Consider the following 13,565-nt stretch of genomic DNA (forward strand, 5'->3'; position numbering starts at 1 on the left):
GTCTAAAGCACAGCACCTTCTGCCCAGACATGCAGTGAGACCATTCACAGGCAAGCCTTTGCAAATCAGATCTCGCAGCATCTCTTAATGGATTCAAACACGTTGTGTTCATATCCACAATAAACTTTTCCTTGTCTATGTGAACTTAGTCTATAAAGTCAGTCTTCCTCACCAACTTGTTACATTTTCAATCTAGCACCTTTTTTTTCCTTCCACGCTGTGAGTTATGCTTGGGAGGATACTCCTATAAATATCTGCTAAGCAATGGCATTGTTCTCCTCAAATTCCTCTGTAAACACTTTTGCTGTGGCACTTACGAAAACATAACAGTGATGACATTTGGGTACAGTTGCAGCCCCCAGTCTATCCAGCTGACCAATATGGCCACACTGTTTCCTGGTACTTCCCAGATCTATTGATCCCTTTTGTTCTTATTGAATTGGAAACTCACAGGGAGATGAGCTTTCTGTAAAGCACTTGAGGTTTTGTGCCAGGAGCATTTCTCCTAGACACAGGGACGTCATAATATAAAAAACAGCAGCAACATTAGTTGCAATTTTTAACTGGCACTTATATCTCTTTAAAAATAAGCAAAGTACATCTTCACTCAGATCCACTAATTTTTTGATATATCTTGCCTAGTAACAATTACTTGTGTTGGAGAGGGCTTTTTTTTTTTTTTAATTACAAGCTGGATACATAAGCAAAGATCCTGTTTCTCTCTTGCTTGAGTATGTTACATGGCCTTACTGTTTCCAGAGATAGGTTGACAAAAAGAAAAATCTTTTGAAAAATCCCAGAGTTTTATCAGCATTTTATGGTCTGGGAGTAGTGCATCAACTCAATTTCTTTCCTATGCCTATGTAGTGGGAAATGGCTACTTGGAGCAGCCAGTTTAATGCTCCACAAGAATGTTAACTGTCGCTCCTGTATCAGAATTAATGGCACAATGAAGCTGAAAGAAGATAATCATAGGCCACAACATTTTGATGTGCTCACAGTATAAACATTACCCTAAGTTTACACTAGAATTTGTCCATAGTAGTATCTCTGCTTAGAGGGATAATGTTCCCTCTGCCCTAAGGAGCTTATCACACAGAGTGGAAAACCAGACCTAAACCTGATTTCAAGCATTAGGCCTGTCAAAAGAAAATTTAAAGCATGGCAGTTAATCTCAGAGCTGTTCAGTTGAGCAGTCAGTAAAACAAGGAGAGTGATGTTAATCCACCTTTTAGAACATTTTGAGAAGTAAAATATTTTCAATCAGCTGCTCATAAAGCCAAATTCTCACTTACACAAGATTAATTTCTCCCATTGGAGTATTGCCCATAGAAAGAGGGAGACTCTTTTCCATGTCTTCATCCTGAGAGATAATGAGTGCCCTCAATTCTCAATTAACTTGGTAGGACATATTCTTTGAAACATGTTTAGTGGTTTAAATAGGCTCTTTTCCTGTCATGTCTCCTCTGAAGTGTATGTTTCAGATTCTATCCTTCATTATCTCTACAAAACTTTTTCTCTACAAAATTACATTAGAAAATGAAAAATCACTAGTCTGGCAGATAGAGCTATAGAAGAAAGAGCTAGGATTAAATGGATAATCAAATCCCATAAAAAGTCCCAGTCAAATACCTTTTTCCTCTGCCGCCAATTCCCCTTGCTCTCATCCTAGCAGTAGAAGAAGGCAAGAGAGAAATAAGTTGAAAGGTTTTTCTCTTCCTAAGCTTTTACAACAGGCTTTTAAAAGAAACTTTACAACTTTCAACTGACAGCAGAATTCTCTTTATTTACTATATGCAATGAAATGTAAACAGATTATCGTATAAAATCCTGGTTGTTTCCTAAATCAGCTTATGCCCTGTGAAGAACAAGAAACTTTCTTAAGAGCATAGAAAAGGCTAATGTTCTAAGACCACATCAAAATCAGACTATGGCATCATTGACTTCTGTGTTTGAAAAGGGGATGTTTTAAAGAGGCAGTGTGGGTGTTTCTCTAACTCGGAGGTGCCTGTTTCTAGACAGGAGATGTACCTACCCACTGGGCACAGCGCTGCTTAGTAACCACGAGAAGCGAGGCTCTTCGCTGAGTGCACAGCGCATAGTAGGGGACTGCTGGACTGCTCACAGGACTCTTAACAGCAAATAGTCATAACAGTGTGAGCACATGAGGGTGAGAAAATATCAGGCACCGTGGGCAAGCAGCTTGCTTGCTTTGCAGCAGCAAAGCTTGCTGCTTTGGGTCTGTCTCTCAGCAAAGGCTCAGATCAAATGATTCACGAAGTACAACACTACCATAAATCTAATGGAAGTCTTTTGAGAGAGAGGTAGGAATGACACTCATCACTAGCTCTTACGTGGTGGTATATAACATCACACCCTACCATCTGTGGAATATAGGGCAATTTGACATGATGTGATGCAATCAAACATGACATTTCATTTTTAGATCAGGTACCCACTATCACCTTTTATAGTAGGCATCAAAACAGATTTTCTGCTAGAAGCAGTTGGCCATTATGTTCTGACAGACTTAGATAATTGTATGTAGAATAAAAAATCCAGGTTGCAAAGGATCCCAAGATTTAAATATTCTTTTTATCTCCAGTTAGGAAAAATCCTTAAATTCCAAAAAGCCTCATTTTCCAGGAATAAAATTTGACAGAATTAATCATTATAGGTGACTCTAAAAGCTCTGTCTTAAGCTGGAACTTTGTATTTTCAGTATGCTACATTCACAATTCAAAATACAACCTACTGAAATGAAAAGTCATTAGAAAGAGAAAAGCATTTCAAAATGAAAATTGAAAATATGTCCTTTCAAAAAAAATTGAATTGACTATTTGAAGATTGTCAGAACTTTGTTTCTCATTCAAATACAAACACACACATATGTAGATATATATATTGATACATATGTCTTGAGATCCAACCAATGAAATCTTCTTACCTCAGTGTAATTTCACAACCTGCTTTTCTCAAAATCTTATACTATATGTTCTTATGGAGCTCAGGTCTGCAAAATTCCTAAACACATTTCTATTCTTCCAAGTATTAAGCATTTGCTTGATATCAGGTGTCCAACTTTGAGGTTTAATAAGTTCTTAGAAGAAATACGTCTTCTGCTCAACACAGATAGACTATTTCTGGTTATTCTTTTGCAACACTAGCTAGAGTAAACCAGTAATGTTTTTGACAAGAGTCATTGATTCGAAGACATGTAGACAGCTAGCTTCATTGGAATAGCATAGTTGTTTTCATTGTGCCCTGTAATCACACGTGAGGAGAGAAAAATATCATTATCTTTACTATTAACTGGTTAATTGAAGCTCCTAAAACTAGCTTATATAATTCAATTTCAAACTAAAATAGACCTAGCCATTAAAAATAATTTCTAGCATAGTAAAGCTTGATTTGAACTCCAATATCACTAAGAAAACCACAGGTCTATTCCACCGTATTCAGCAGATACAGGAGCGTACATCTTATTTGGAAAAGCTGGTGCAACCTTCAAAGCTTCCATATTCCAAATGCTTTCAAACAAGATTAAGGTTATATCTATTGGGCCATTTTTTAGGGATTTAAATTAATTCTGGCTGCACTGATCAGAAAAATTTGTAATGACACTTGCTGCAGCTCTGCCTCCAGGTACAGGATAGGGTTTATTTGCCCAGGCACACAACCAAGCAGCAGAGCTACGCCTGGTCTCCTCATCCGCAGGAGAGTGTGCAGGTATGCCTTTGCACTGCTGAAGCTGGTTAGAAGTCAAACCTCTGCTCAGGAGACTATTCATCTGTAACTCAGCCTTACACTGAAGCCTCCACCAGTTTGCAGGCACAAAAACACTAGTTGCTTCACCAAACATAACGCTGAGAAACCCCTGTGACAGAGCCTGCTGCAGCAGGCTCTGGCAGGGACCCTTGGAGAGGGAGTCCCAGTGAGGCATTATTTTAGTGGATATTTAAACTCTGATTCGCTACAGTGAATTTAGCTAAGAAATCAAAGCAAAATACCTTTTACCTTCTCTGGGTTTTTTTATCTCTGTTCACTGAGAGAAACAGTGACTATGTGTCTCAAACAGTTTAATTATGGAAGGGGATTGGCAGCTGTGAAGTTGTGATTGATTTTATTGATGTTTGGTAGTATTTAACTGCAGTATAAATCTACTTATATTCCTCTTTTTCAATTAATTATTGCTGCAAATTGTAAATCTATCAGCTATTGATCTTGGATTCTGTTTTAGAAGTAATGGGAACTTCACATAGACCAGCTGCAAGAAGTAAACTTAGTAAGTATACTAGCACTATAAGCCTGGGTAATTGTAAGTTTCTGAATTACACTGCTTTTTTATGGTTAAGTTTTAACCAAGCTGTCTGAAAAAATATTAAAGATTTAGCAGATTAGACACTAAGGAACAATGTACCTTCAGTTTAATTTTAACTCTGCTAGTCTAGTAGTATTCCTTACTGTTATGTGTTGCCTCTTCTTATTATAAACATTCTGAATTTATTATAAGACCATAGAGTCTAATGGATGTAATTCTAGCAATATGACTATATGATAATAAATAATGAATAAAAAAGTCTCAATGGATAAAAGTTTCCTTGAGTAAAAATAATGTATCAAAAGTAAGTAAAGAAATTCAATAACAAACTACACGGTTAAATATAACTAACACCAAAACATTGCCATTCCACCCCAAAATAATGGTAATAATTGTGCCTAAATAACCCATCACTCTCAAAGAATACCCACCTGACCAATGATTTCAAAGAAAATGAGCAACTTTGTACTTAATTGTGTTATGGTTTTAAAACACTAAGGCCAGAAGCTTTTTGGGCCCTGAATTGGATTCAGTATTTATACAGATAATGAGAACACTTATGATTCCACTAGATAGAGTCAAATGATTTTTAGATGAGATATAAACCTGAGGGCTTCAAAGCAAAACTCAGCCTAAAAGTAGATGGGACTAGAAAATCCCATAGTAGCAGAAAATGGGGATATTTTACACTTAGAAGAGATTCTCCCTCTTACCTTTTGAGCTCACAGCAGTACCTAGCACCAACAGAATCACAAATATGCTATTTATTGTAATTTTAGAAGCATTTTATACACATGCATATATAGATATTCATTTACAATGTCTCTCTCAGAAAGTACAAAAAAACACACCATGTGCATTACAATAATTTGAAAGTAAGTAAGAAATTGTAAATACAAGGAAGTTCCTCCAAAGGAGTAGATTAGTAATATAGACTAAAGTAAGAATCTCTTTCTTTCCATGTGGTTGGTCTGCACAGGACTAACAAAGACTAAAACAGAAAAGCTATTCCATATCACTCACCATAGGAAGACTAATCTCATTATCTTACATCTTTGTTAGATAAGACTCCGAGTTATAAAAAAAAAAAAAAAAACTAGTTCTTTATACCACTGATCCATGCTTTTAGGGAAGCAAAGTATTTTGCTGTTTTCCTAGTGGAATTTCTGTGTTTGTTTAGTTATTAGCACAAGAAAAATAGGGAGAGAAAATAGCTAGCTGATTCTAACAACTAGTCTTATCGTATGAAAACCAAGTGTTCTGATGGCCTGCCTGATGCTTAAGGCCCAGACAGCCTACACTAAGCACCACCAAGAACATATGAGACTTGGCAGGGATGTCCCAGTTGAATCCCTCTTCTATTTCTGAAAACACCATTATGATATCATGTTCTTTGATCTCAAAACCCCAGGATGTTCTCTCAGCCACTACCTAAAATTACTCTTTAGGAATAAGGCAGTGGAACTGAATTACCTGAAGTCCCACATCTGTACTAATAATACCTTCTTTAGTAACATGCGTAAATTTATATAACAGATTTTCTTTTCCTTGATTTTATATGCAAGCATATGCCCACTGTATACGAATCCCTTTACTTACCACATAAATGCACATACCTGTGATGTGAAACAAATCATCACTTTGGACTGAGTCCTTTCTTTTGGCTTTTCCTCCCTAATATTTCTAATTGCAACCGGATACATTGATATAAGAAGAGTTTTATTTCTTCCCTCTGTGCCAAATTTTACCCAAGAGATGCACAGTATTTATTACGGTGGGGCTGGTATTTTTCTTTTTTTGAGAAGGGGGAGCTGTTATAGATATAAATCTCAAGGATCCTGAATTAGTAGAATATCTGAGTCTCTGGCTCCTATCAGCCTATAAGGTTGCAAAACAACATCCTAAAGAACTATTTTTTTATCTGTTAGCATTACTGTTATTCTAGTTGGAATTTTAATTATTTTATATGTTTATTTATTGCAAGTGTTATCATTAATCATCACTAATTACAGTGATTACAATGACAGAAGTTTGAGCGCTTATATAATTGGGGAACAGATTTTGGAGGAGTATAACATTGGCATGTGACACAAGTGTTACACTGGCTAATATTAACAAGGCTAAGGCAATTCAAAAAAGTTAAATAACAGAAAAGTGAGACACCTTTACAGATATTTATAGTCTCTCTTCTGAAGCATAAAAAAAGCTATGAAGACTTTTGAAATTCTGTCTTGCATCAAGCCCAGTCAGTCAGAAATTAAATATTTGATATCAGACATAAGACGACAAGTATTGTAAAGAAAACTGTGACAGGCAGGCCTTGAAAGCAAAAACAAGTATCTTATGTTTAATCTCAGCTTTTCTCAATTAAAATCATGTACATGAGTTTTACATTAGCTAGTGTGTCCAAAAGATTTTTTTCCAGTTCTTTCTAGTAAAGAACATTGCAGCCCTTTTTTCTTACTCACACCTTCTTAAATCTTCATCTTAGGCAGTGCTAACTCACTAGAGATAGGTGCAATTTTTAATTGAAATAATTTTCTGTAGGGAATGTTATTTTAAAATATTTTCTGAAAGAGGAACTTAAATCATCTTGATTTTTTTCATTCATAAAACAGCAACAAGTCCTATTTCAGCTTTTAAAACAGAACTCTCCATTTATCACTTGAAATACTACCTCCAATGTCATTTTATATATTTAAAATGAAATAATAAAGTTGTTAATCCACCCAATTTTTAAAATGGCATTTAGCCAAAAATTCACTTTAGATTTATTTCGAGAACAAAAATAACATTTTTTCCTGACTTATTGTAGAGACATGCCTCTTAGTTACAAGTCTATTTTATCTCTGTATGTATCCTAGTGTAATATGCAATGAAGTATACATTGTCCACATAGAGGAGTGAATATGTATTCTAAATATGCAATTTATGAAGGCTCATATATATCTATATTTAGAATGACTTATTCCTTATGTGTTAGAACCACTGATAGCTTTCATTTGAATTAAATAGTGCAAATTTCTATTGACCAATATGTAACTTCTCTGCATGTAAAATACACCACTAAAATATACCTCTTCTGTACACAGCTATTCTATAGTGCTGAGCAATCAGTGCACCTCGTGTTTGCATTTTTATCATTTAGATTCTTCCAGATGTTCAGATGCTTGTGGTTTATTCTCATTTTGCAGTCACTGCCCTTTTTTGATCAATGCTAAATATGTCAGATCCTTGTCTTTTCAATCACATTTCCACCATATCAAAGACAGCAGGACATCAAAACATCAGTGTTTAACTAAGTTAAAATATGAGTTTGATCTTAAATATGCATTATGAGATTATACACATGATTTTAGTTCATAGATATCTTTAACTGGTTTCCTCAAAGTTGAAACAAACAAAAAAGAAATTATTTTACCAATTTTTTCTCTAATTTATCTGGAGAGTTAAATTTTGTGATTTCATATTACTAGACTGACAAACATATAGACACTAGTAGTTAAACAGTTCATGAATTCATCTTAGGTGTATAGCAAAGTAACAATGACAAAGTGTCATCTAAATCTTTGGGTACTATGACAAACAACGACTGCGACAGTAAGAACAGACTCTGGACTCTGCTGTGTTTAAGGATCAGTTCGGATTTGTCTGCAAGTCTGGATATGAATTTAGTGTTTTAACTACTCTGCAGTATTACCTTTCCTTTCTCTGCCTCCTGTGATTGCCCTTAATGTACTCTGAAGTTACTCCTACAAGGACAGATGCAGATGAAGATGTTCTTCTGTCCATAATCTGAACTGTCCCAAAACAAGCCAATTCCTGTTCCAAACGTTAAGCAGAGGCGTTAGTGCAGGGTTATGGCCAAAGAAAAAAGTTGTCTTAGTAAATGAATGCCCTTCATCTCAGTAACACAATTATATGGTTTCTGCACGAGAGCTAATGCCCTCTGGCCAGTTTGGTGCATCTTTTCATTCTCATCTTCTAAAGTGGAAAAATATGATGGATTTTCTGGGAGTTATCTTAGCCTCCCTTGAAAGCAAAGACACCTTACACATTGTGCAGGCACAGAGACCAGCTCAGGGTAGCAAGTTTCCTGTAAATTCACACCTCAGCTTCCTGTGAACGAATTTCCCATGTAGACAAGTCCTGACAGGCTGACAAGGTATCAGGAATTTTTAGATGTTCTCAACTACCCTCACTGCAGAAATTAAAATAATAATGGCTCATTATTTCACACACTTATTATACTGTGAAGTCATTCATTAAAGGTTTTAAGACTGTAATGGTGGTGTCATGTTACTGCTAAATCCACTCAAATGTCCAATGAATAATTTGCATGTTCGTTGTTTCGCATGGAATATAAAGCACATAAGGAGGGGAATAATCCAAAAGTACAGCCAGTCCTTTCCTTCCTGGAGATTTCTCCCATCTTCAGAAGCTTGTCTAACATTTCTTACTTACACACTGTGAATATTAAGGCAAAACAATTTTTTTTTTTTGCCCAGTTTACGCTATATGCTATACAAAATGTCCCTGGCACTTGGCAATGGCATGAGCATGGACAGTCATCATTCTACTTTGCTGCAAAAATCCGTTACCTTTTACGATTTTACTGTTGCATTCACTCACACCTACATTGCCTCTGCTGGTTCCTCTGTCATCTCCTGAATTGAATCCAAGCTCTTCATTCTTTCCTCCTAAACCAGCATAATATGACAGTTATGGTAAGTTGCATGCACACCACTTATTTCCTGAGTAGGTCTTTTCTTCCTATTATCCTCTGCTCTACGTTTAGACCTTGTTCAGCTGATACCAAAATAGCAGCATAAAAAAGCTGCATAGGGGCACTTCTACATATATAGAGTATATCCACAAAGCGGTATGACTAGCATTTGTGTTACAGTGGAGCCTAAAAATCCTAGCTGAGATCAGCACCTTACTATGCCAGGCACTGGGAAGAACAATAGCACGTTACGTATCTTGGCACTGATGAGCTTACAGTAAAAAAGTACAAAGTGTTGGAGGCTTTACAGAGACACAAAAAGATGGAAAGTCACACAGCAAGTCAGAGGGATAATCAGGAGCTGACCCTTGACTGTCTGCATTTTGAAGCCTTTCCATATTTTGCAATAATAATTTAAGGCAGGCCTGGCTTTTGCAAGACCTGAAGCTAAGAGATCCAAAGGTTTTAAGGCATCTGAATACCTGTGTCAAAAAGGGCAAACATATTTTTATGACTTCTGTGCTGTCCATTCTTCTCTTTGAAATTCTTTCTGTATTTAAAACATGCTTCATGATGTGTTTCTGTTCCCTTTTTTACTCCCCAGAAGCTACAGCTAAAAATCCTGAGTGCATATACTAGTACCTTTGTAGACTTTGCCTGTAACAACTAATGAGGATTACAGATAACAAGTGAGTGGTGAAAGAACCTCAAAGGAACAAGAATCCAATTTTCTGTAAAAGATGTGACTGGATCGCTGTCATAAAAATCTATTCACTTTTTAATGACCTAAACTGGTTATATTATGAGATCCTGTCTATTTAGCACATCTCCTTACACTGTCACTACCATCCACATTTACTTAAGGAGACATCAACCGCAGAAAGAGAGATCTTCATATCTAGTGAGCTCAAAACCATGTAAAACTTGACCAACAGATGGGTTAGTGCTCAACCTATCCCTGAATGTTTCTTTCCAGGAGTCATTATTCAGTCATTTGGAAAGTGACTGAGTGTCTCTTCCACTTTAATTAAAGCCAGAACCTCAAAATTATCTCCCATGAGAAAAGCCATTAGGATGCGTAGGAGAATGATACCACACAAGCCCATAAATTCTTTTGAGAGAATGGAAAATTTGTTCTATTTGTCTATGAAGGAGCATTTTTAAATCCTAGAAAGAGAGAAGATAGAGATTCCCAGTGGATGTGTGATTACGCTTTCTATTTTCTTCTAAAATAAGTTTTATTTCACGTTCTTTTCCACTCAGGATTCAGGGCTCTGACTGAGTTTGAAAGAGGAGGGGAGATGATTTACGATGTCACTGCAAAGCAGAGAGCAGATGGATGTGCCACTTCCTCTGACAGTCAGCTGGTCTAATTCAGGACAGTGCATGGCTCTACAAGGGAGAGGACTCACTGGGCTGTTGTTATTGCTCCTTTCTGCCAAAGATGTGGGGACAGAGAGGGACAGTCGTTACTTAGTCTAGAGAAAAGCTGAAAGAGAACCTGGCCATATTAAAGTATTAGTCAAAACTACAGGAAATGAAAGGGAGCATTTCAGCTGATCTTGACTGGTTTGGGATCACATCTTGTGAACATGGAAATGGGATTGAAGAGTTTGAATGTAGAACCTAAATCTAGAACTTTGATAATGACAAATCAGTGACTATGGTTTTAATAATATTTTAACACATAGCACTTTTATAAATGTATTGTTATAAATAAATTTTCAGTGATAGATGAATACTTTTAACAGTTGCTATAACTATTGATTAGGTCGCTCACCATGGACTATTCAAAACTATTGAGATTGTACTGTGATTATGTAGAAATGAAATTCTCCAATTGGGAAGCAGTCTATGAAGAGGAAAAATCTCTAACAACCAAATATCATTTGCACATAGAATGAACTTAGCTCTAAACATATAAAGACATTGCACACTTGGTAACGATGATAAGAAATTAATATATAATTCTTGGTTGTGCAGTAAAACTACTCATAGCAATGAGGTTTGGAGGAGAAAAATTAATAGATGGACATACTAGGATCCACTTGAAATGATGGGTATGGAAGTAGTTTTGACGGTTTTACTGCTCAACTCTCAAGATCATCAAGCATTGCAGAAAGTTGGAAGTAAATATTAGATGTTGGCTTTACAATACAAAATTGATTTTCCTACAGGTGGAGTGACCATTTGCCAATGTTTATTCATTTATAGCTGCCTTTTAAATTGATTTAGCAGTAGAGAAAAGATAGAGTTCAAAAGGTTGGCTGGATCTCCTTTTATTCTCTCTATTTTAAGAGATTTATGGAAACTGTCAGTGATAGTACAAAGAAGCTTTTTATCTGTGTACGTCTACGGCTTGTTTTGGCTATTCTTAGATTGTGTGGGAAGAAAAGCAATTCACCAATACTTTTTAGCATAAGAATTATTAAAGGATAGTAAAAAAAAAAAAAAAAAAAAAAAAAAAAGAAAAGAAAAGAAAAGAAAGGCTTTGAATAAAGTGAGACATTCCTTAAAGGTAGAGGATTTGGTATAGTATGAAAGGAAGCAGTATCAGGCTCAAAAGGTTATTAGAACATCTAAGAAGCCCTGCTGCCAAAATCTCTGTAGCGCTATTAATAAACATACTTCGGTGGGTAAAATATGAAATAAGATTATAAGGATCAGTATAAAAGAGCACAGATCCTTTGCAATATCCAGTTTAATTAAAAGTGGTATTACTGTTGATTCTAATGCATTGAAGCTGAACATGGAGAAGGTTTCACTTAATGTTATTAAAAGCATGATGATATGAAGTAGATTTTGTAGGTGTCAGGAATATTTTTTTAAAGAAATGTTTGATGTTAGACTTTAAGATTGGAATGAGGAAGCTATGCAATTCTGTTGCCAGTTAGTGAATTTGAAGAGGAAGCATTATTTGATTTTGAGATATCTTCCCTTGACTGGCTTAATATGACTTACAGAGTGTGTTTAATAATGTGAGTGTCAAATATGTTTGTTAATATTTTTAAGCTTATTTGAAGCAAGAGGCAAATTTCATCTGTTTCAAAATCTTATAATGTTATAACGGCTATATGAAAGATCCATAATAAAGCACAGAGTAGGAATATTTCATTAGATTTCATGTTTGTTACTAATAGAATCCAAATCCATGATACTCGAAGATGATTCCAGGCCAAATTTTGGTTGAATGTGAAAAAGGGCAGGGGGGAGTTGTCACATATAGAAGCCACTAATGTGATGTGTTAACATATTTATTTTGGCAGAGATTTGACTAAGCTTGAACCTTTTAAAAAAAAAATAAAGATGGAAAAGACAAGTAAAATTTCGAGGATATTGAATCCACCCAAAATGAAGAGAGGAACATCAGGGGATGGGAAGAAATCCATAATATAAGATGAGGTTGGGGTAAATACTTCTGACTTTTGAAGCTTAGGTTTACATATATACTGTTCAGTTGTCCTGACAAGAGGCTTGCTGGAAACAGAAGCTCTTAGAGATAAAAAGGAAAAGTGAGGGCTTCCTCTCTGTTGCTAACTGCAGTTTGTGGGTGTGTATGTGTGAGAGGAGTAATTCCTAAGAACAACGGAATCTCAGAATCACAGAATCACAGAACAGCTGAGGTTGGAAGGGACCTCTGGAGATCATCTAGTCCAACCTCCCTGCTCAAGCAGGGCCACCTAGAGCACATTGCACAGGATCACATCCAGGTGGGTTTTGAATATCTCCAGAGAAGGAGACTCCACAACCTCTCTGGGCAACCTGCTCCATTGCTCTGTCACCCTCACCGTAAAGAAGTTTTTCCTCATATTCAGATGGAACTTCCTATGTTTCAGTTTGTGCCTGTTGCTTCTTGTCCTATTTCTGTGCACAACTGAAAAGTGTCTGGCCCCATCCTCTTTACACCCTCCATTAAGATATTTGTATACATTGATAAGATCCCCTCTTCTCCAGGCTAGACAGGCCCAGCTCTCTCAGCCTTTCCTCGTAGGGGAGATGCTCCAGTCCCTTAATCATCTTAGTAGCCCTTTGCTGGACTTGTTCTAGTAGCTCCATGTCTCTCTTGTATTGGGGAGCCCACAACTGGACACAGTACTCCAGATGTGGCCTCACCAGGGCAGAGTAGAGGGGAAGGATCACCTCCCTCGATCTGCTGGCAACACGCTTCCTAATGCAGCCCAGGATACCATTGCCCTTCTTGGCCACAAGGGCACATTGCTGGATCATGGTTAACTTAGTGTCCACCAGGACTCCCAGGTCCTTCTCTGCAGAGCTGCTTTCCAGCAGGTCAGCCCCCAGCCTGTACTGGGACATGGGGTTATTCCTCCCTAGGTGCAGGACCCTGCATTCGCCTTTGTTGAATTGCATGAGGTTCCTCTCTGCCCAACTCTCCAGCTTGTCAAGGTCTCTCTGAACGGCAGCACAGCCCTCTGATGTATCAGCCACTTCTCCCAGTTTTGCATCATCAGCAAACTTGCTGAGGGTGCACTCTGTCCCTTCATGCAGGTCACTGATGAA

The sequence above is a fragment of the Dromaius novaehollandiae genome, chromosome 3, assembly GCF_036370855.1.
Source record: "Dromaius novaehollandiae isolate bDroNov1 chromosome 3, bDroNov1.hap1, whole genome shotgun sequence".
Classification (NCBI taxonomy): Eukaryota; Metazoa; Chordata; class Aves; order Casuariiformes; family Dromaiidae; genus Dromaius; species Dromaius novaehollandiae.